General features: G+C 36.9%; 1 protein-coding gene and 1 long non-coding RNA gene across 25 annotated transcripts in view; one reads left to right on the top strand and one right to left on the bottom strand.

Annotated features, from left to right (window-relative positions):
* The window catches only part of RBMS3 (RNA binding motif single stranded interacting protein 3), a 1,287,947-nt gene that overhangs the window by 848,812 nt on the left and 414,324 nt on the right, over positions 1-24,811 (top strand). The gene's annotated exons all lie outside the window — the stretch shown is intronic.
* The window catches only part of LOC112668659 (uncharacterized), a 58,163-nt gene that overhangs the window by 25,447 nt on the left and 7,905 nt on the right, over positions 1-24,811 (bottom strand). For 3 of the 4 annotated variants that reach the window (XR_003141771.2, XR_003141773.3, XR_003141770.3), the window contains exon 2: positions 16,780-16,938. This is a non-coding gene — a long non-coding RNA (uncharacterized LOC112668659). Of the gene's footprint in view, positions 1-15,738; positions 15,789-16,779; positions 16,939-24,811 lie in introns of all 4 variants that reach the window. The other variant, XR_004808725.2, reaches the window with a different exon arrangement.

Below are 24,811 nucleotides of genomic sequence, written 5' to 3'. Positions count from 1 at the left end.
GCTAATGACCTGCTGCTCATATTCAACAAGATCATGAGCAGTTGGTCTGTCATTCCTCTTCCATCAGTCACTTAAAACAGCAATTGGAACATAAACAGTATCATCCCCTTATTATAAATTCCATTAGCAAAGAAAGAGAAAAATACAGACCTGACCAAAATTATCATTATTGCTGAGAGTTTTTTCCTTAATTCAGAGTTTCAAAGGCCACAAATGCAAGACACAAAATACCAAATTTTGTGGTAAGAAAAACTACTAGATATTTTAAAGAAACTATTTGCCATTGATTCGAGTCTGAACCCTTGCAGAGTTAATACAGATCTGATAGACGTAGAGCCAGTTCCCACGTTACTCATGGTTGCTGGATAAGCTTGTTTGTGGATTGAATTTTCTCTCAAGAAAGAAATCCAGTCATCAAAAGTTAATGAAGGGAAAAAGGAGAGGTTCTTATAAAGTTTTTCAGAGCTTTATAAGAAAAAAGGAAAACTGTATCAAAACAGAAGATCAACTAGGCTTCTACAAACTCATTGTCAAGTGTCATCTGTCAGCTTCCAAAGTAGCCATCTAGTAGTAGAGCTACAAGTGGTCCAGGACAGGTAACTTCCCCTTGCCCCAAGTCAGCATCTAACTCTCCATTCTATAACCAACCAGAGAGGAAGAAATTCTCCCAGTTTGACAGGCCAGTTCTTTACAGAAAGATTGCACCAGCAAGACAATAGCCAAGCTCTGGAGTACGGAATGTTTGTTGAGATGGAAAATCCTGATTAATGGTTGTTATTTTCATAGCAAGCCTAATTCTCATACATGAAAACTGGTGAATGAGAGTCAAAGTCAACTAATATTTGGATGTTCTTTCTGTGAATACAAATTGCCAAAGGAATGACTAGGGGGAAAAAAAAAGGAATGATTAGGGAAACAAAGATGTGTACATGGCACAAAACTTTCCTTTTTTCCTACTTCTGTTCTTTCCATCTTACCCCCTCCTCCACTTCATCATCTGTATGGATTACTTGCATTTATTTTCTCTCATTTTATGTTTTACTCCTCATTTTTGCTTTGCTCTTCCTTTCCCACTGCTGATATTTTTACCTTCTTGGTGGCTGTTAGTGACATCTGGAATTTGTGTGGTAGCAGACATAGTATTTAGGGATAAAGAATATATTCATCCTTGGGTTTATAGAAAAAGGCAAGCTAGGGGATAAGGCAGATTTTGGTCCTCTAACCCTGGTTACTTTGGGTTCAGAGAAAAATCAAAGAAAAGGAATACCATTGGATTGATTTTTACAGACGTTAACCCAGAAAAATATTTCAAGTTAGGAGGAATGTATGAAATGTTTAACAAGCCTGGTACCTGTATTAGGCCACAGGAAAAAAAAAAAGCCAATATATGATTCTTGGACTTCAGGTACTAAAATCTTGTTTCTTGCTTTACGGACCCAATAACTAAGTTCTCTGACGGTGATCATATTACATCCTACTCTTTTATCCTATTGCTTACCTGGTGCTTGCCTCATTCTCTTATTCATTGGCACATTCATACACACACATGTGCACACTCTACACGCCCCCACTCCCCCTCCTCACCCTCCGACACACAGATAGTAACCAAATGTAAAATAAAATCAATCAGCTCTGGTAGTATCAGTACCCTAAATATTCACACCTTCCCAGTTTCATCAGTGTAAAATCAAGCCATCTACCCTGCCAGTTGAGCTCTCAAGTATCTAGTCTGATAGTCTCTTTCAACTTTATGTTCCATTGGTACTATACTAGTCAGGAGAGCTGAGACTTCTTAGCAGTAACATTTAAATCCCTAATCTCAGTGAAGTTGAGGTCAGGGAATGTTTATTTCTTATCAGCATGGTCTGAGGCAGATCAGCAGACCCTCTCTTTCACCTAGTAAGTCACAGATTGAGGTTCCCTCCACTTTGTGAGGTTGCATTTCATCGGGTTGCCAGATTTAGCGTATAAAATAGAATTCTCTCAGTTAAATTTGAATTTCAGGTAAATACTGTTTTTTCGTATAAATATTCAGTGTAAATACTTGGCACATAATTATACTAAAAAAATACTTGATTTTCATCTGAAGCTCAACATTTTAGAAAAAAATACGATAATAGTATGTTTTCAATGTGCAAATAGCATAATAATACAGTAATTTAGCGTCTAATATATAACATTTTATATAGTATTGTAGTGTAATACTGGTATACAATAGGTAGTATTATAGTATAATAGCATAATAGTTTTGTATAATACTAATTTTTATTGTAAGTATATTCCATACAACATTTGGGACATGCTTACATTGAAAATTGTTTTCTGTTTTAATGAAATTTGAGTTTAAATGGGAGTCCTATATTTTATCTGGAAACCCTATACATTTCAGCAAGTGTCTTCCAAGGTGACAGAAGCCAAGAGAGGAAAACAAATGGGAAGGTATCACCGGCATTTTAGCCTGGAATGAGATATATATATAATCTCTGTTGCTCATGGTCTATTGGCAAGAATAGGTTACATGACATCAGTCTGACATAGTAGAAATGGACTTGAGGATAGCTCATGGATAATTTGTGACACTAAAGATTGCTGTTTCATTACTCTATGATACCTGTATATCAGTAAAGTCAGGGTAGTGATTATATAGCAGTAGAGAGGTCTGGAAGTACTATGTGTATTTAAAGAAAGAACAAGCTCTTCTACCTGGAAGTGGCATGTTGGGAGATGAAATCTAAACTAAGTTTTGAATGGGCAGGCAGAGAGAAAGTAAAAGGGCGCGTCAAGGGCAAACAGTGTAGATACTGCATTGGACATAAGAAAGCCAGAGACTAGAGATGAAACTGACATCCTTCTGCTTATCACACTTTGGTTAGAATAAATCTCTCAAGATTTGTCCATCATCTCCTTTCTTACTTTATTAAAAAGAGGACTTAATTTTAGATTGACACATCATATGTTATGATCAGAAAACTCAGAAGGATGAGTGTTCTGAATTATAGGTAAATTTGCCAAGGGAGTGATAATATATAGTCAATAAACGTAGATAGTGAATCCTCATATTATATTAATTAGCTTATACTTCCAACTATAAGGATAGTGAGGGATCTTGTCAGATTAAGAAATGCAAAGCTTCTGGAAGTTTTGGATAGGTATCTTAAAAATCATGAAGATATCACTAATTATCAGGGAAATGCGAATCAAAACCGCAATGGTGATATCACCACATCCAGTCAGATTGCCTAATATCAAAAAGATAAGAAATAACACGTGTTGACAAGGCTGTGGAGAAAGAGGTACCCTCATGCACTGGTGATGGGAATATAAATTGGTACAAACACTATGGAAAACAGTGTGGAGGTTCCTACAGAAACATTAAAAATAGGAATACCATATGATCCAGTAATTCTACTACTGTGTATTTACCCAAAGAAAATGAATAATTTATAAAGATATATGCACCCCTATGTTGTTTATTGCACCATCATTTACAATAGGCGAGATATGGAAGCAGTCCAAATATCTGTTGGTAGATGAATAGATGAAGATGTGATGTATCTCTATCGATATAGATACATGGAAGATGAGTTAAACATAAAAAGTGTGACATCTCGCCATTTGCAACAAAGTGGATGGACCTAAAGGATATTAAGTGAAATAAGAGAGAGAAATGAAAATATCATATGATTTCATATGTGGGTTCTAAAAAACAAATGATCAAACAGACAAGACAAAAAGACTCTTAAATACAGAGAATAAGCTGATAGTTGCCAGAGGGGAAGTTGATAAAAAAAAATTTCAAAAATACTATATGTATAAAGAAAACAACCAGGCTTAATTGTATTTAAGTGTTTTACCTTGTATATTTGTTGTGAATTCAGTAATTCATAAATGGCGAGTTTTCTTTGCAGGGGATATATCTGATTGTTACTGAATCATGAGAGGAATAATGAAAGAAGTTGAAAGAGAAAGAAAAACATATTTTACTTTGTGAAGAATTTAAAAAGTAATCCATCAATTTAAATGTATTTCTTTTCTAGAATCGGTCAATATGAATAGAAAATAAAGGGAATTCTCCTCACAGACATTGTGAAAGATATACATATGACTGTGAAAATAAGCTCTTTGCTCCTAGAAAAGAAAGTCAGAATGTTTTTAGTTCCCATTCTTTACTGCAGACTCAGGACTTGCTGACCTGAATGTTATTTGTTTTAATAGGATATATTTGCAATATCTCCAAATAAAAGAAATTGTTTGAGTCCTTCAATGATTAAAAAATGAAACACTACACGACATATTGGCTGCTATCCTTGGATGCCAAATTGTAATTATATTTCAGAGGCTAATCAATGCATTCTGAATATTGAAAATGAAAATGAAAATCTTGACACAGCACAGCGTGGCTTTGGGGAGTGAAAGGAATGTTTACTCTTGTTAGGGTTAGTGGACAAGTCTGGTCAGAACATCACAAGGAAAACATATTTCTGTACTTGAGACCATGTTATCTCAGTGTTTCACATTCCTGCCCTTTTTGGAAGCTGTAGTTATTATTCCGAAGTCCCAAGAGGTTTGCTGTAAGATCTAAATTGCTACACTCGCCCTTTCTGACTAGGCATCCATACTCAGGGCATGCATTTACAAAAAAAAAAAAAAAAAGGACATATTTTTAAAAATAATCTTTGTACTCTGGAATCTTCCCTGCAGCATGACTCTGAGAATGGCCTAGTCTTCTTTTCACCTGATTTCTGCAATCCCTGAAGCTTGCACTGGAGTCATTTTATTTCTCTTTAAAGCACAATGAGAAAGAAGTTAGCTGCAGATGAGAGGCAACAATCATGGTCTCTAAGCAAAAAGTGAATAGTAGTAGCGTTATTCTAATGGTTTTTCTTTGAACCTTTTCTTCCTCACAATTTTTATTGGACATGGTCTGTAGAAAAGGAAAGGGAAAAAGGTCGCTAACGCTCAATGCCTCAGAACTGAAGAATTTTGTTTATTCCTACCTAGGTGGGCATGATACCATGGGATGGGAGTGTGAAGCCTGTGTGTTCTCTTTGCATGTTGTTTCTTAGGGCCCTGCCCTCTGTAGAAAAACAGCGTGGCAAAGAAGCTCAATGCAGTTCCATGTCCCTGAGTTCCAAGCCTTGTTCTACCACTACCTGGTTTTGTAATCTTAGGCGGGTGAACTCACTTACTCTAGGGCTCAGGATTTCAATTGCAAATAAGACAATGAGGGAATAGTCTCAGCCTCATAGGGTTATTACAAACATTGAATACATTGATATCTGTAAAATGCTTGGCAGTCACTGTGCCTTCACACATAAGTTCTTAGAAAATGTAAACACAAACAAACAAAAAAACCCCACAGAGCTTTTATTTACAAATTACCAAAGAATATCTCAAAGAACCCATTTTTTCCCTATATCTGATTATTTCCAATGTTTCAGGTTTTAGGCAGAATTATAAAAGCTGTCTTGGGTAAAGTTTTCTGGAAAGAGGCAATTAGGTGGAGATTTGTAGGCAGAAGTTCATTGGGGGGTACCCTGGGGATCAACAGTAGTAGGGAGTGAAGGAAGGAGGAACAAGAAGTAGTTGGATTGTCATGAGACCTTGCCAACACCTTGATCTCATGGGAAGCTCCATAGTTGGAATGGTTTTTCCAGATTGTCTTAGTTTGGGGGAGGGAACCAGGCCTTTTCTACATCTCTTCACACCGAGGAGTCTTTAAATGCACGCTGCTGCTCTGGTGGCTGGGGGTCAGGGTCAGGGTTGGAGAAGAGGGAGTGCATGACCCCGGGCCAGGTGATTCTTTTGGCCCAAGGATACTGCCTGCAGAGTGATTCATCAGGCAGCTGGCAGCCACCAACACCATCAACAAGAGAGTGAGTCCCTCAGTCATGAAGGGGCATCTAGTATCCCACCACTACAACTATCATATATACATATATAAATTAGTATATTCATTTCTCACCAGTGTTTTAATTTGCTTTAATATAGATCTTCCATGCTTGGATGGAAAACAATGTAAAGCAACTTTCTTATAATATCAAATTAACTGGTTACAATGAAAAATAGCATTCCCTCTAGGCACTTGCCTCCTTATCGTCTGAAAAATCCACCATGTGAATTTGGATGTTTCAGCTTCTCATCCCATTATAGTGTACATACAATCTCTGAGTTTGTGAGTTAGTAATGTTTGAACATTTTAGAATTACTGTAACCTGCTTCCAAGTCTAGCTCATTATAAGCACTTTGTTTTCATTTCTAGGCCATAAATAGCATTATAGGAAAAATAGAGGATATATATATATATATATATAATATAATATATATAATTATATATATTATATTATATATATATAATTATCCCATGCTAAGATATCAACTGTATTTTTTCTAATTGCTTTATTATCCTTCTTAATATGCAAATGTATTTTCCATAGGAGATATGTTTTTCATTATCTCCTTTAACTTAGTGTTACATCATAAACATTTTCATGTGGCTACTAACTTTCACAGTTGTAATTTTAATAGAAACACAATATTCCAGTGAGTTGCCGTACTATAAATTGCCTAACCATTCTCTCATTGTTTGGCTTTTAGCTTGGTTCCAGGCTTTTAAATTTTAAAATTCTGAACTCAGTGAATCAATTCAGTAAATAGTAGCAGTCAATACTGGCTCATACGAGAATAAGGTGCAGACATAACAATGATAATACTCAATCTGTGCCTCAGTGGAGGTGAGACACAGTCATTTAGATGAATGGCCACATAATAAAACATGGCTTTAGTGAGCTGGTAGAGCTGAGACAGGAGTCATCATTTCTAACTTTGTAGGAGGGAAAGATTCATAGAGGAGGAGGATTTCAAGCTACATTTTGCAAGGTGAGTAAAATTTATACAAGGGAAAAAGATGATCAAGGAATTTGAGCCGAAAGAAAAGTAACAGCAAAGAAAAGGGCATGTAGAAATAATTACAGATATAAGGAACCATGAGTCATCTGGTATAGTAGCTTATAGGAGATAATCAGGTGATGGGAAAGATAATTTAGAGTATACATTCCAGACACTTGGCCTCCATATTAAGAGTTTGTATTCACCTCTAAGTTAAAAGGTAGTTTTGTACAGAAGAACACCATGATTAGGTTAGTGCATCAGAAAAAGTCATTGGCATTAACATGAAGCATTTATTGATTGGAGAGAAAGAGACAGGAGACTCGCACTCTAGTTAGATACTACACTTGTTCAAGGGATATTTAAGTTATTCTTTCATTTTTAGTTCTTCCATTTCTTCATGAATCATGAATAGGTGATCACCTAGTAAAGTGTTAAGCGTGGGGCTATTAAAGATCAATGTCTAGTTAAAATTATCCATCTATCCAACAAATATGAATTGAAAGCCTACTTTGGGCAAGATGGATGAGTCAGAGCTGAATTCCTACCAATCCTTGGTCTTGAGTTTCCAGTCTGATGGTGAATAGGGTAGAACATTTGGTGATCACAGGTCAATGCATCAACGCTATGTATAGAACAATTAAGTTCTTCACCAAGTGACATTCCACAAAGGGGATTAGATACTTTCTAAATGAGTTTTCACCCCAACTCTTAAAAAGTCAGTGGATAAATTCTGTCTTCTTATGTTTTCTTCCTCTATCTACAAATAGAGAAGCCAAATCCAAGTCTGGAATTCAAACCCAAATGGAACAATACACAGGCCAAGTTGTCTGGCTACTTGGGCATCAGAAGGAATTAGAACACTTTGAAATACTTTGTGTTCATTTACTGAGTTAATTGGAACATTCCCACTTCTAGGAGAAATCAAGGGTTTTGGGATGCCACTTTGCATTTTAACACTGTTATTTCCAGTCTAGGGAAGGATTTATCCCTCTTCCCCACCCCTTTCTTGCATTGCACTTAACCCTTGTCTTCAGTCAGGCATATGGCAGGACACCAGGCTGTTGTTACTGTATCACTTAGATGTCATACTTACGAATGAGTCACTGTTCTAAAAATATGCTTTGTTTAAAAGGACAAGACGTATTTTCTAAGATCTTTCTCAGAACTAATGCGGTATCCTAATTCTTACACACTAGCTACTACAGCTAAATTGAGTGCATGATACAAAGTAAAAAGATAAGCCAGATTACATGTGTAATGTATCATTTGTGAAAACATGTTTTAATTTGAAGACATGTTGAAAGTGATTAGGTACATTAGGGATTTCGAAGTGTGAGTTTTATTATTCTACCACAATCAGTTTTCTGTCGGCAACCATAAACTTAAATAAATAATAAGCTTATATACAACCAGGTAAATATGTCTTCTGCTTCCAAAGGACAAAATCATACTTTAGAACCATTCTTCAGTCAATGCACTTTTTCTTGATGGTTTGAGGCAGGAGTGAACAACCTTTGTGTCAGTATAATTAGCTTTTCATGCCATTGGAGGTGTGGGGTTGGTATAGGTAAGGGAGCAGACAGTAATAAGCAAGGTGTTTAGATAGAACATTGTCAGATCCCCTTGGCTTTCTTTTATCTGTTCTCACATCTCTCCCCAAAGGGACGGTATTCCCAACTGCTAGTATCTGTGACTTTTCTTACTGAAATGGCCCTTAGACTACTAGTTCTACTTTGCCTATTGGTACAAAAAGCCAAAAAGCCACACCCTCTTTCCTACTAGTGACCCTCTTCTGCCTGAATATGAAAGCCCAATTCACTTGCTGGGGTTGGGATAACTCTGAGGTGTGATTTACATTCGCTGTTCTCCTGCAAAGTTTGGGCTAATGCTACCCTTCATGAAACTTTGAAATCATACCCTTGGGGCACCTGGGTGGCTCAGTGGTTGTGCATCTGCCTTTGGCTCAGGTAGTGATCCTGGGGTCCTGGGATCGAGTCCCTCATTGGGCTTCCCACAGGGAGCCTGCCTCTGTCTCTGCCTCTGCCTATGTCTCTGCCTCTATCTGTGTGTCTCTCATGGATAAATAAATAATGAAAATAAAAATAAAAATAAATAAAGTAAAATCATACCCTGTTTGCTTCTGTAGCTCCACAACAGTTTGTCCTGAGAGCATTTCCTTAATAAATGGCTTTCATATAAATACTTGTCCTGAAGTATACTTCGAGGGAAGCTGAAAATAGTGCTGTTGCATAAAGTATCTCCTTCCTGTAGTCAACCTTTTAGAGATATGTTCTGGGTTAATAAATCTTCTATCTGTGCAAATATACACTGAGAAGGATAAGCATAATGAAACAGAACATTCCCAAGAACCTGAAATGGCATGCAGATCCAGTAAATGGAATTTATAGGAAGAGCAAAACCAGGCTACCTGTATGACTATTGCTTTTGAAGGTGCCCAAGGTACTGTGACCATTTTTGCCAACCTTATTCTTTCTGTACACAAAGACCTTATTCTTTCTGTACACAAGCAACAATCATAATTCAAAGATGTAGGAAGAACTGCTGAGCCTAAACTCTGGCTGGACGTCTAGTTCCCATAAGAAAGATGCTATCTGTAGGAAGATCAAAAAGAAGAAGACATAGGAGAAGACTTGCGGGAAACTGCAGATTTTATCACATTTGCTTGGTTCAGAGACTCCATGAGCAGCAGAAAGGTGGAAGTGCTGACCCCTGCCCAGGACATCCACACAAACTGTTAGACACTTGGGATTGTCCAGCTGTAATCCACTTATAGATCTAATTGGGATTTTAACCCACTCATTTAAAGAATCTTTGTGAGCCAAGGGGAATTCACTAACATTATTTATAAATGCAAGATCTGGGTAATTTTCTCCTCGTTTTGGATAAGTAGGAAAAAAATGTAACCTACAAAGGCCATCCCGTGGCAGAATGAAAGGGAATAATATCGTGAATACAAGAGGAAGAACAGACCTTTGAACACTATTTATAACAGGAACCAGAAAAAATTTAGAAGACTATTTGTCATACTTAATCTGATTTAAGAAGACATTGCCTTTGGTAAACAGGAAGAGAAAGCCACAAAATAGAATAAGCTGAGATGAAGGGACAACAGGATGAAATGAAAAGAGGACAGGATGTGAGCCAAGGCAACAAGCTGGGATGAAATGGGAGCTTGGTGAGATAAAGGACAAACGCAAGGAGGCAAGAATAATAATTTCAAAATTAAAATCACATTGGAGTTAACCCCTCCACATACCCCCCCCCCACAGACACACACACTACCAGCACAAGGAAGAACACAAGAAAGTGATATTAAAGGAAATGAAAGATATCCAGGACAAATGAAAGAGATACAATTACAAATTATAAGTGTTCTGGAAGAACACTGGATACTATAGAACAAAAGTAATAATTAAAGACACAAGTGAAGAACCTTTGTCCAAATCTGAGGGTTTGAAAGAAAAGGAGGGAGGGAAACTAGAAATGCAGATGACAGGAGTCTGCCATGATTGGGACAAAATCATTCAAAGGAGAATGAGACACATATCCAGACTATATATATATATATTTTTTTTTTTTTTCACAAAGGAAGACTGACAAGCATCCAGGAAGAAAGATCCAGGTTATCTCTAAAAGGATTAGTACTAATTTGGCACCATAGAATTATTGGCATCTCAAATTCCAAAAGACAGTGAAGTAAATTTAGGGGAACTGCCATTTCATTCTTTTGTTTAACAAATATCAGCTCCTACTATGTATCTAACACGTTAGATTCTGAGAGTACAAACAGTGTACATTTTTACAAACTGAAATGAACTGTGTAATTAAAAATAATTGATCATCCCAACTACATGCAACGACTGATGTAAAGGTATAATCATCAAAATTATTTATCTGCTGGGCTTTTTCCATGGGATTCCTGATTCAGTAGATCTGGGGTAGGTCTTGATAATTTGCATGTCTCAGAAGTTCCTAAGTGATGCTGATGTAGCTGGTCTAGGAACCACACAGTCAGCACCACTGATTTATAGTAAATAAAATTTACGAAGGAAAATACAAGAAATGCTCAACTGCATTGGAATGATTACATAGTTGTAGCACTGATAAAATATTTTTGAATATTATATAATGCTGTAGAAAAATGCCAATATTGCAATACTGCACAGATTAGTCATCACATTAGACTTTATGTACCATGCTCTTTGTATAAAGAAATTTTCAATTAGGAACCAAGAGAGAGAGATGTCAAATAAACAAAGACAATCAGGAAATCCAAAAATAGTTACAGTGATTGTCTCTAGACTATGTCCTTAATAGTTAATTTTTAAATTGTCATCTGTATAATTTTTTGTGTTTTCTATATAAACATGTATTAATCTTATATTGAGAGAAAGGAAAATAATTTCCTCAGAAGACCTAGTTCAAATGTTGTGCCCCTGGTGCAGCTCCTACCAAGTGCCCTATTCTATTGAGCCAAATGCCATCTGTGAATTCTTCTGTCATCACACCATGGAACCCTTCATCACATTTTCATTTTCTATCATTCATTAAAAAATGATGATTTACATTAGTATTTTAAAGGCTCTGAAAAGTCTCAATGTTAACTATTACTTATTAGTTACTTCTAGTATTTTCCAAACATATTTGTCCACAGGACAATGCAGGACATGCATCACTATTCTATAGAATAAGGAGTCCACATAGTCATATCAACTACTCTTTGACATTTACTCAATGAATAAATAAAACCAATGAATCAACAAATCATACATATTGAATTCTTATTAATTTTTTACTGTCGATGAACTTAAACTAAGAGTTTCCCTAGTTTATTTATATGTACTTATATTTCCCATATCCTACGGATCTAATTCAATGAACTTTAAAAGTGCCTACTGGGAGCAAGGCACTCGGTAATGTGTAAAGGTATTTTATTTTACATGGTCAGATCTCAGCCCAGTATAATTCACCACTTCCTCATTTATTTCAGACTTCAAAGAGATTTAAATCACTTTCCATAGATGAGTGTATATCTATGTGATCATTACTCAAATTTAACCAAGAGTGAGAATATCATTCAATATGGGTGAAAACTGACAATGAAAGAATCCAAGCATCCTCTCACAGAAACATACAAATACCAGATGGAGTTTCCTGCTTTCTGAAAGTTGATGACACTATATTTCCAAACAAATATCATATGCCAAAAATAAGAGCCCATCTGGAATTTTATAATTAATTATTTTCTCTGCCAAAGAATCTTTTTTTTTTTTTTTTCTACTGTAATGGCTACCTTCCATCCCATTCCTACCTTAGACCATAGGATTTCTTATGACCATTTGTTTTACAACTATATGAGCTATAGAAAAGTATGCAAAATATTTGGAAATACTTGGTAACTTCACATTGAAAATAGTATGAGATGTTTTCATATATAAACAGCAAGCTTCCCAGCACATGTACATATATCACCAAAGATGAAAAGTGGACACAAAGTCTCCGAAATAAGGGAAAAATCAGTCATAGAATTTAAACTTGTTACTTTCATGTAAGAATTGCAAAATTCTGTCCTCCAACACTGCATATATAGCAAGTGCCCCAAAATAGTATGTTCAGGAACATATAATAGAATTAAAAGATGTCATGATTTTGAGAGAGAAGGACACCGAAGGGTGGCTGGAATTAAAGATGATCATTTTATTATATAAACTGTTTTTAAAATGTCTTAATGAATGCAAACATATCCTTCATAATGAAATGAGGAAAACCAAATATTTTCATATGGAATGCTATGTTTTAAAAAATCAGAATACTTTAAAAACATTATCTTCCTTTAAAAAACATAGCCAGACCCTTTCGGGGGAGAGGGAAGAGACGAAGAAACAAAGTCAAAGGGTTTAAAAGGTTGTTGATTTCGTGGTTTGATCCAAGGAGACAGTGCAGGACCAGGTCTCTTGTGATCCTGACCTGTGAGATGATAGAGAATCCTCTAGAAAAGCAGGTCACTGTAGAGGACTGCCTTTTCTGTTCATAATCTCTCCTCTATCCGTTCCCAAGAGCATTCCTAGACAGGTGATGATCCTGGGTCTGTCTTTTACCCTTTTAAAGGGCATTCATTAATTCATTTATTCAAACAATATTTCTTGAGCATCTGTTACATTCCAATCAATCTTGTAGGGGTGAGAACCCAGTCATGAATCAGCACATATCTGAACCCTCAGCCAGGATATAGCAGTATAGAAATTCTTACACAGAGGAATCTCTAGCCCTAATTACACAACACAATATTTTAATATATTTTTACTCATTTGTTCAATGAATATTTATTGAGGGATAACATTGCTCCAGTTTTTCTTTTATTAAACCCTGGAGCCAATAGGTATTTTTAAATATCCTTTTATATGTTATGTATAGGTATTATAGTTAAAGCACTTTCCTTAGAAAATGTCCGAATGTATGGTTGTTGTGTTTTAAATATATACATGATTGTTTTTTCTAATATATATTTTATCTGTATAATATATATTACTATATATATAGACATATATAGATATGTATACTGATATATATTTTATTATATATAATAATATATATAATATATATATATTATATATATTATATATATTAAACTGAAGCCCAGCTGCACGACTTCAGATTGCTTACACAATTCATGGTATGTTACAATGAGAAAATTTCGGCTGAGACTTGACTGCCTCCCATCCAAAATTGGAGTAATAGTACAGTTATTATGAGACCTCAATGAGATGAAATGTGAAAAAAACTTAGTGCATGGCATCGAATATGTTGCTTTGGTTTTTAGTATTATGTAAATTTTTATATTGATATTTTGGACCAAGGAGCATTTTGTCTACTTTAAACCAGAACATTTAAAGCACCTTTCAGAAACTTGGCAGGAAAAATGCTGGAATACTACTCTCCAGGCCCACCTTATTTTTTAGGATAGAGGTCATTCTGTTGTAATGATGTGTCAGCTTAAGGCATGTCAGCTTCTGGAAAGACATTGTCATCAGTCTGGGTCTGGATACAAGTCACCTTTATCATTTCCAAGAAAAGAATATCTTTTTAAAAAATCAATCTCAAAATGTCTGATGTTACTGAAACTCTGCTGCTTTTCATCTTTTTCCTAGAAGAGGATGCTTTGGATAGCAGGATTTTCCCTGAGTCTTGTTATTACTATTTTCATCTCTTCCTTCTTCATGAGGACAGAAAGGAAACTCTTAGGCCAATCTTTTTTTTTTTTTTTTTTTTTTCCATATGTCTTTCAGGCCCAAAATATTTTAAGCTTCCTCTTCATCAGCAGAAGAGACTAATACAAAGTGAAGAAAAGGGAAATTTATTCTCCTCTAAGCAGCAAGTTGGAGAAGGAAACTTAAATTATGTTCCAAAACATTTATTTCCTTGTATGCAATATTTGTTAAAAGGCTAAAAGACCCTAGGGTAAAGTGAAAGGAGAGCTTTCAAGAGTGTATAGAAAGTGAGTTATTAGTGTGGTATTACTGTGTCAGAAAGAAAAAAAATACTGGCTTATGCCACTGCTTATGAATTTTTGTGTGTTTGAAAAATTTTCCAAGGTCAAGTTTCTAAAAGTATGACTTGAAAACAGCGATTTTGCTACTTTTACAATTATCCCATTGCACTGCAGAGTTCTGGCATTCTCTAGACTGCCCCTCTTTGTGAACATTGTGGATCTTGGTATTTTTCTCTCTTCTAGATGAGCCATCGGCTCACCTATTTTTTTTTTTTTTCTTCTGCTGAGCAATATTGTTCCTGGGCCCTTTTGTTAAGTCACAATAAACTAGACAAGCAACCAGCAGGCCCTCGACACAAAGTCACTTATTGATCTGAAAACCGTGCTGTGCTAACCTCACCTTAAACCCCTGTAGCATAAAACTCCAGTTCCTCAAAAACAGCCAAAGCATTAACACCCAAACACTTGCCGTCCTTGTTTTCAGTACACATCTGCCATATTTAGAAAAGAGAATTCTGCCTTAGGAAGATGACAATTACTAAGTTTTAGTTGTGGTGACCTTGACATCCAGCATCTTCCAGGTCTCTCTGGAAGTTAAATACTTTGTCTTGTTCCCGAAAGTGCATAAACACATATCAGGTCAATGTCGTGGTTTTAAGGTTGGCATTGCAAATTGACAAGAGTCTGTTTTGTTTGAATAAAAGGGCATTTTAGAAGGGAGGTAAAGAACTGTTTGTCAAAGAGAGGTGTGAGACATATTAATGTCTGAAGTTTTGCATGTGACTGGATTAAAGCATGTTATGAATATACTCATTCATTCATTCATTCATTCACTCATTTATTCACTCAGTCTTTTGGTGGCTAATATGGTCCATAAAGCGTCATAAGTCCTGTTGGACTGTCCAGTTGTGAGCAAAACCATTCTGTTCCCAATAATCTTGTCACTGACAGTCTGTTGGGTTAAAACACAATCATCTCATAAGGAAATGAAGTAACCTACAGATTGTGCCTGGTACAGTGGAGGACGTGAAATACATGTGATAGAGACTAACAGAGGGGAGAAAGAATCCAGCTTCTGTATGGTCTGGAAGATGATCAGTTATATCAGTAAGAGGGAGCAGCAGGTGCAATGGTCCTGAGGCAGGGTAGCCAATGCACATTGAAAGAACGGGAGGATATTATGAGCTTTGATGTAAAATTGCTCAAAAGTTCTACGTAATACATCGTCAGGTCATGTTATCTGTCCTGTATTATTTCATACAACTCCTTGGAAACATGCTCTTCTTTGGTCGATATTAGATGTCCTTGTGAAGTTCTTGAACTCACACTTTACTTACCTATCCCAAAATCATTGCCAAAATTAGGATGCCATTTCCTTTTCATCACACTAAGCAAAAATCAAAAACAGAGAAGAATGATTCCTTTTGTATGAGATTCTAGAAAAGACAGATTCATCCACAAAATTCATCAGGAAGCAGATTAGTGGTTGCCAGTGCATAGAAACTGCAGGGAGAGGTGACTCTAAAGGGGCAATGAGGGGCTCTGGGGGCCCACATGGGGGGATTCTATCCATATCTTGATGGTTATGGTGGTTCTACAGTAACTATATTTTCAAAATTCATCAAACAGTACACTGAAATGGGCATTTATTATGTGTTAATTATACTTCAATTCAGTTGATTAAAGAGTTATAAAATAAGAAAAAACACTTTTTTTAGACTATTAGTCTTTTTTTAAGATTTATTTATTTATTTTATGATAGACATAGAGAGAGAGAGAGAGAGAGAGGGAGAGGCAGAGACACAGGAGGAGGGAGAAGCAGGCTCCATGCCGGGAGCCGGATGCGGGACTCGATCCCGGGACTCCAGGATTGCGACCTGGGCCGAAGGCAGGTGCCAAACTGCTGAGGCACCCAGGGATCCCCGAAAAAAACTTTTTTTAAAAAAAAGCTCAAATTCTCCTTCTCCATCATCTCTTCATTAGTCAGACATAAGCTTTCCTTCAACCATTGTGTTAGTGCTATGGGTTTTTGTACTTGTGACAAGCACACCACATAGAGCCTTTAATGAGCATCTTGGTGTTAAGCCGGCTGTTTCTTCTTGGGGCTTGTATATTCCCTCAGGACCGAATCTGCGTCTCATTTGTCTTTTTCTCTCCCCTAAGCACCTACCTCAGAACTCATAAAAGGACCTCATTGAGCACTTGTTAAATCAATAGCACTATTTTCATATTTACATCCTGCCTGGTTCCCAAAAAGGATGAACAGGAAACAACATTGATTTCCAAGGGTTGATGAATGAATGGAGTGTTCTTGGCACTGGAGCCCACATCCTGGCTCCATGTGTAAAAATTGGGGGCAAAATGGGTTTTCGACCTACCTTCTTCACACCTGTACTTGCTTATTGATTTAGTGAAATGCTTGCGATGGTTTCTCTGTTCTCCGATAGTGAAATGCAGTATAGACCCTCTGCATTTTCCTTCTTAATGGTCCATTATTTCTCTGTAGAGAGGCCAGTGGTAGAATCAGTGTTGGCAAGCTGCATAGAAGTGGACACAACAGTGTAATAAGAAGGCAGCTATTATGTCCCATTATTACCTCGAGTGAAGGAAAATCGAAGAAGCATAGTGGTCTATCGCATAACTGCCATTCTCGGGTTGTTATGGGGGAAAGCTCTGTAAATCAGCCCTCCTGTGCTGATTCTTGAGGAGACTGTTACCCCCTTCCCGCATACCTTCTCCCATATGCAATTTTTCGTGTTCTCAACTGGCCGGTTCCCTGGAATATAAGCTTTTCAAAATATGACACAGAAGTTCACCAATTCCTTCCAACTCATAACACTTTAGAATTGCAACTCCAAATTATTTCTGTAAAAATAGCTGATTTTTATGACTCCTAGGGGATTTCTTATTTTAATCTGAAACCTTCAGAAATGGTTCAGTTTTGTGGAAATGATGGAGGAATGTCTGCTCTTAGCAGTTTTTGTGTTCAAGGGCAAATCAACCTCTGTGCTTGCTAACTCTAATTTTCCAAGGGTTATGAGACTTTAATTTGATTCTTTATCCAGTGTGCATAAAACGTTCACTGGAATTTGCATAATACATTTATTGTATAATCACTCTTCACATTGGTTACCTGCTTCCTCAAATGAACATTGCTTTTTTAAGGGTATATATTAATGTAGGGCCAATTTGAACTTTGTAACCAAACAGAATTAGGTATATCTCTCTGAAGGACAAACATAAAGGAGAGAGAGAAGGAGGGCATGTACTTGTTCTGAAATTGGCTATTATATAAAAATAGCCCCGATCCTGCATTTCCAAATATTAATTTTGCAAATATAAGCAGGGAGAAGATTGCTGTCTTTAAAAACACAGAGATTTATTATGTGGAGAAGGAATACACTTGTCTGGCTCGTCTCTTAAAATGCATTGTAGGCGAGTGGATTCCATTGGGGTGCCAAATTTCAGCAGTCTAAGAAGGTGAGGGCATTTGAGGAAGAGGGTGCCGAAGGCATTAAGCCAGGAACTTTGAATGCATTTTAATTCCTTCGCGCCCAGAGCCAATATATAATTAAGGCAATATTATTATTACCCTCAATTTTGGTTTAGTGTTCTGTGCCTTTGGACTCCTTGCTATCCAACAGCAGAGCAAAGATTTGAACCCAGACTATATGATGCCAGCATCTTTGTCCTTCAACTATACCGAATGGTTTTCTGTTAAATGTACTTGTCTCGTGTGAGCCACCTTGGAGACTGTGTATTTCTTAACATCAACATGTCCAGTGGAGCCTGAAGAGTTCTTGGCACAGAAACAATTTGGAGACTGGAAGACCTGATAGTAGTTGGAGGAGAAGATGCTGAAGATCCCCATTTTCCCTGCAATTTTACAAGGGTAATAAGGGCAGTCCAGACTTGATGAGTGGCTTGTTCCAGACCACAGTGTCTCAGTCTTTAATGTGCATACAGTTCTCTGGAGATCTTGTCAAAATGTAGACTGAGTAGATCCACAGTGGGCAAGAGATTTTATTTTAAAGATTTATTTATTTATTTATTTATTTATTTATTTATTTATTTATTTATTTGAGAGACAGCACAAGCAGGGAGAGGGGCAAAGGGAGAGGGAAAGAGGGAATCTGCAAGCAGACTCCTCACTGAGCATAGTGCCCAACATGGGGCTCAAACTCACAACCCTGAGATCACAACCTGAGCTGAAATCAGGAGTCAGCTGCCCAATCAGCTGAGCCATCCAGATGGGCAGTAGATTCTGAATTTGTGCAAACTCTCAAGTGATGCCATTGCTGCTGGTCCACAGACCACACAGAGAGTAATAAAAGAGAAAATCCTCTGCTTACAGAGCCATTTCTCTAGTGATCCATGTCCTGACCTTAAGTACTTAACCATACAGATCACAGTTCTCTAAACTGTATCTTAATCAGCATATCCTAGGATTCTTGAAATCCCATTGTCTTGGGCAACTAAGACTCATCAAGCAAATTCTGCCTATAAGAGAGAGGACTTGAGCTAAAAGTTGTGGATCAGCTATTAAAGGGACACAGAAAAGTTAGTACCATCAACTAGCATACCAATTTCCTACTATCATAAAATTTCCTTGGGGAAAACATAGCTTTCATTATTGAAGAAAAAAACTCTCACTTTCCACTTCTAAATAAATGTGCAATCATGAGTATAATGACATGATCACTATTCAAATTCTTGGCATCCTTTCTGAATCACAGATCTGAAATTGTGTCGCAAAGTCCCAATGTATTTCCAAAATTCCTTTGAGATGGGTCCAATGTAATTGCAATGAGAAGGAAAATGGGCTTCCGATCTCCTGTATTTCAGGAGGGCATTACTTGAATTTGATTTAACTGGCTTCTGAGATCTTTGGTTTGCATGCATTAGGGTCTTTCTTTGAAGTATCTTTCAAAGAAACAAAAAAACTAAAAAAAAAAAAAATCACTGTCTAAGGTCTAGGAGGCTTTAAGAGTATTACTTATTCCTATTAATTTTAAAAATCTTTCAAAATGTTGGAATAAGATCAGTTTTGTGAATTAGTTGGCTAAGACATAATGTAGAGCTCAGAAATCCTTAAGAAATATCTAGGCAATTGGATGTTGAAAATAACAGATTAACAAGATTATAGTGATCCATATTTATTGACCAAGAAAAGTAGCCACATGCCCTATTAAGAGAAAAAATATCTGCATAATCTGATACTATTTGGGTTAAAAATAAAGAAAAAATAAGCGAACAGTTTGTTTATTTTTGAGCTGTGGCGTCATGGTTAATTTCCCTCCATATTGACTGAAATTTCCTCAATAAAATTGTATAACTTTTAGAATTAGAAGAAAACAACACTACTATTAATTTTTAGGAGGAAAATGGGCAATTGAAGAGACATTTATAAAATCTCAGATACAGTGTTTTTCATTTCAAGTTTTTGATAGCAGGAATATATATAAAGATTTTATTTATTTATTTATTTGAGAGAGACAGTGAGAGGGCATGAGCAAGAAGAGGGACAGGGGAAAAGGAAGAAACAGACTCCCCACTGAGTAGGGAGCCTGACCTGGGGCTCGATCCCAGACCCTGGGATCCATGACCTGAGCCAAATGCAGACTGACACTTAACTGACTGAGCCACCCAGGCACCCCAGATAGCAGGAATAACTCTTATCACTGTATAAGTTCCTAAGTGCTTCTAATGCATACAACAGTTAAGAGTTCAAGATTAACTTTTTGTTGCTTTTTCAAGCTAGAACATCAGAAGGAATCATAGGAGAGTGTCTTGGGAAGGGGAAACCACAGTACTAAGGTCTAAGTAGAAAGGAACTTAAATTTATGTCAGTAAATACGGTTTTGTTTGGCTTGCTATTTTTTTATTTAAATTTTTACCCCATGCATGCTATTACTCTCAATTACCAATATGTACGTGTTTCTTTATTTTTACAATTTGAATACAGAACTAGAATTATATTTGTTATCTCAGGTGGAATGAAAATAATTAATTTGGGTTCTTATAGGATGTAAAAGACACCATTTTTCATAATGCTAGGGACAGTATTTGTGAATATTTATTTAAAATATTTGGAATAAGCCCTATAAACATACAAATGAAGAATGCATCCAGTAAAGTATGGGTTTAAGAGGGAAAATGCATGACTTTCATTAAACAGAAGCTTCCTGAGGGTTTCAAAGTGAGTTTTGTCAAAGGTTTAGAAGAAGGAAATCATGCATGGAGCCTTTCCCAGGAAATTTAAAAGTTTAAAGGAATGCTGAGCTTTTTGCAGAAATTTGGTTGAAGTGACAGGTCATTGGAGGGAATATCTAGAATGTAGAGTGTAACAAAAACAGAGACTCACAGATAATACATCTTTCTTAAAAAGAGTCCACCTATATGTAGGAGTCACTTCCTCTTCCTTTTTTTGCACTGAGCTACTTAATGCATCCCTGTGGGTGGTTGCCTAATTCTGCTACAATATCCATCCTCTGAAGATGAATGGCCATGGGTCAGGGGATGTCTCTGCTCTAGAAGGATGTGAAAGACTATGCACATGCTTCCTGGGCCATTAGCTGGAGCTATTGAGTGTGAACGTGCATTAAAGCACCTGGAGGGTCAGGGGTGGGGACATGGGATTGTCCTTCCCAATGATTCTCACACACTGAGACCATCATCTCTGCTCTTCTTACAGAGCAATCATCTACAGCTCCACAAGTCTATAGAACCAGAGCAAGGAGAGTGAGGGCAGGATGGGGACTAAGGAATGAAATCATAGCTAGCTTTGCCTACCCTACTGTGCACTGGGATTGTAGAGCTATAATTAGAGTGTTCAGTTACAGCTTGCTTCCATCATGGTTACAAACTCAATGTAATGCCACACTGCATTACGGATTCATTCCTCCCACTGTTGTTGATGGCAGAGACACATAGGACCAATGGTTCACAAAAGACATATATTTTCTTTGTATCCCTGAACACTGCCTGTTAGCAAAGGAAAGCTTTGCAAGATGATTCACAGAGGTTAATCTGCCCATTTACAGCTAAGCAGACTGCTCTCTTAATCTCTGCAATATTATAATAATGGTTGGTCTAGTCAAAGACCTTGGCAAATCAGTGAGTTTCTTTCATCTTAATAAAGCATAGTGATCTCTCTAAGCCCATAAATGATGATCCTGATCTTAATTTTGACTTTATTCAGTATAAAGAAGCAATTTCTCTCATTTAAAAATCAATTGAACGGGGTGAGTAGGGAAGTGAGTTTTGGGATTTGAATTTGTGTTTGGTTTAATAAGACTTTCTGTGCAACTAAGTGGGATGAGATAGTGTCCCATTTTCAAGTGGCATACCACTAAGCACTTTGCTCCCTAAATGTGTCTGTCTTTGTAATTGTTCTATTCTGCTGGGAAATGCTATATGGGACCTAATTTCCTTTTCTGGAGCTCTCTTTTGTCATTTGTGCGCAAAATGTATTGACTTTGCCCCCACCTCGAAGAAATGTTTGCCATATTAGAATACTAGCATTTTCCTTTCACTTTTTATGTGGTACTGATTCCTCTCCATACTTTGTGTTTAGCTCAATTCATTTCTGCTGTGCACAAGAAATAGCAAACAGAGAGATAGAATAATACACACATATGTAAATTTAGAACATGGATAATTTTACTATCATGCCACACATTGAAAGGGTGTGGGCATGTTGAATCAGGCATTCAACCCTTATGAGCAGAATTGCATACACAAAGCCATGTGTATTATACAGAAGGAAAACATGGCCTTTTGCATATGCTCACCTAACCTAATCTCCTATGTGTTAGAAGACTCTATTGTATTTAAATTTCCTTATTCACCCTACTAGACCATTAAACTGCCTGACAGGAGGGACTATATTAAGAGTGTCTTAGTTTTCCCTGCAGCACCTAGTGAGCTATCTTTCTTACACATAATAGATGTTCAGTAAATTAAATGATAGGAAAGTCATCCTGATTCAAAAGCATTCCTCATAAGGTCAATCCTACTCCAAAAACTGATGTCTCATTTTAGTGTTTCTGGCACTAGACTATCAGAATGTTTAGGTAATTAAGTTCAAACATCAGGCGAATATAGTGAAGTAATCTGTTTACTGTATAAAGGATGTTGTTACCCTACTTATTTACCTCTATTTGCTAAGCATCTGAAGGCTACAGCCCTTTGCAGAGAAAGTACACATGCTTGTCTTTTTTTTTTCTGTATAAAATCATCCCAAATTACTTTCTGAAGATGTTTCAAAGCATAGGTGATTTCAGATTTTAATGGCTTAGATTTTCTTTCCCTCAAAACAAGCATTCTTGAGCTTTTGCATTCTAGCAGGATTTATCTTTGCCTTTATTTTTCACACATGTAAGTTAGGCCATATGGCTATTATGTTTCCTATGTAGTATCCTTGCTTCATTATACTAATCACTGCAGAGAAGATACTGAAGTAATGACTGGGGTGTCTGGCTAGTTTGGTTTTATAAGCATATAAGTAGTGAAGAATTTATCAGTGCTACCCTGCAACTACCTTCTTTGCTCACATAATGCACAGAATTCAGAAATGCAATAAGAAAAAGACACGCAGCAATTACTCAACATTTTCAGGATGCAAGAGAAATTAGCAGAAATGCAGAGACAAGGAGGCAGCCTGGATTTCACTGGACCTGTAGGAAGCCTGCAAACCACTCCTCCCTTCTGGCAGGTCACCTTCACTCCCTGAAGCTCCAGTTTTCTGCTCCAAACTCAGATGACAGCCACAGAATATTGTTAAACTGAAGTAGAAGGAGGGGCGATTGATGGCAGGGCAATTCTTAAACATTTGTAACTGTTAAATTTGAGTAGAACTTCAGTTGAACGCGTAATTCCCAGACAAAGTGTTCGTTTATTCTGTTTAAAAATTGCATTTGACTCACAGCTGGATCGTCTTTGAAAGAAGTTGGGTGTTACATCAAGCCATCTGTGTTTCAAGTGGGCTTTTATGACAGCCATTGTGAAGAGGAAGAGCAATGCAAATGTTGTGAAATTTAGTGTGCAGTTCACTCTGAGAGCAAGTTTCCCTCAGCTGACTAGATGCCACCATGAATCCAAACCAGGAGTTCTGGTTTTGATGTCTCCCTGCCCCCTCCCATATAAAGTACAATCACAATGTTGGTAAATAGGTAGGCAGTTTAAATAAAAACTTTAAAAAGCTAACAGCAACAGAGAAGTACAAATTAAACTGTGAAGCTGGTAAAGAGACTTTTAACAAAATGCAGATGGATTGTCACACAGTGGTCCAGTTGAATGGCAAAGGTCACAGAGAAGTTGCCTACAAATGCACTAAAGGAAAGAACCCAGAACCCTCTGAGCCAATCCATTGTTTGTAGAACTTGGTTACAATTTCTAAGTGTGTGTGTGTGTATTATTTATATATATATAAAGTAATATATATATAAAGTCACCTGGCTTGTAGTGCAATAAAAATAGCAGAACTTTAAATTAACACACCAAGTTTAAAGCGTTTCAGGAAAGCATTGATTATATCTGCCAATGGAATGAGTGCATTTGGTGAATGACCTAATTAGCGTGTAGTTGGTTCTTTCTCACTGCTCTGCTTCCCGCTAATTGCAGAACTGCTGGCCTTCTCCCTCTGACAAGGAAGAAAAACAAGGACAGGGGTGTGTGGAGAAAACAGTGACATTCAGTTTTAATTCATTTGAACCTGCTGCCAAGCTTAATTATGTAATTGAGGGAGTGAGACTGGTGTGCATCCAGCCACTTGGGCTGGGGTTCCGATGGTTACCATTCACCAGTGTTTTATTGAGGATTTTAGCAGTTACCATAAAGCATTATTAGCTGGAGCTGAACTAATCTCCCTACCCTGCCCCTCTCCAGATGTAGGTGCAGAGGTTCTTGTTCTCAGACTTAATTATTTGTCATTAAGGAAAGCAAATTGAAATCAAATCGAAGTCACTTTATTTTGTGGTAAATGTATCATTATTCTTTAGGAGCATCTTTGCATTTTGTTTTTGTTCTTCTGGATGCATTTCTACAATCAGTGTTTTCCAGGGTTGCTTGAGACATTTTTACCTTCGGACTTTCATTTTGATCAGTGAAAGTGAGTATGTATGGAAAACACATAGCTCAGTAAAATATTTCATGTCTGGTGGCTTATTCTTTATTAATAACTTTATGTCAGGGGATGTAAGCACCCCATATTGCCACGGAGTCTTCTGTAAAAGAGATATTTTGTACGAAGGCACCACTTTTCTTGCTGGACTGATGGCTCTAGAAATACACTCTTCTCAAAGTTCACCCATTCCCTCCCTGATTCAGAGAAAGCTCAGGTGTCTCGTTCCCTCAGAGATTTCATCTGTTTGGATTGAATTTCAGCTCTGGAGATAGCATTGTGATTTT

This window comes from Canis lupus, chromosome 23 (assembly GCF_003254725.2).
Source record: "Canis lupus dingo isolate Sandy chromosome 23, ASM325472v2, whole genome shotgun sequence".
Classification (NCBI taxonomy): Eukaryota; Metazoa; Chordata; class Mammalia; order Carnivora; family Canidae; genus Canis; species Canis lupus.
The sequence above is the reverse complement of the archived record's forward strand: the minus strand, read 5'-3'. Positions and strand labels throughout refer to the sequence as shown.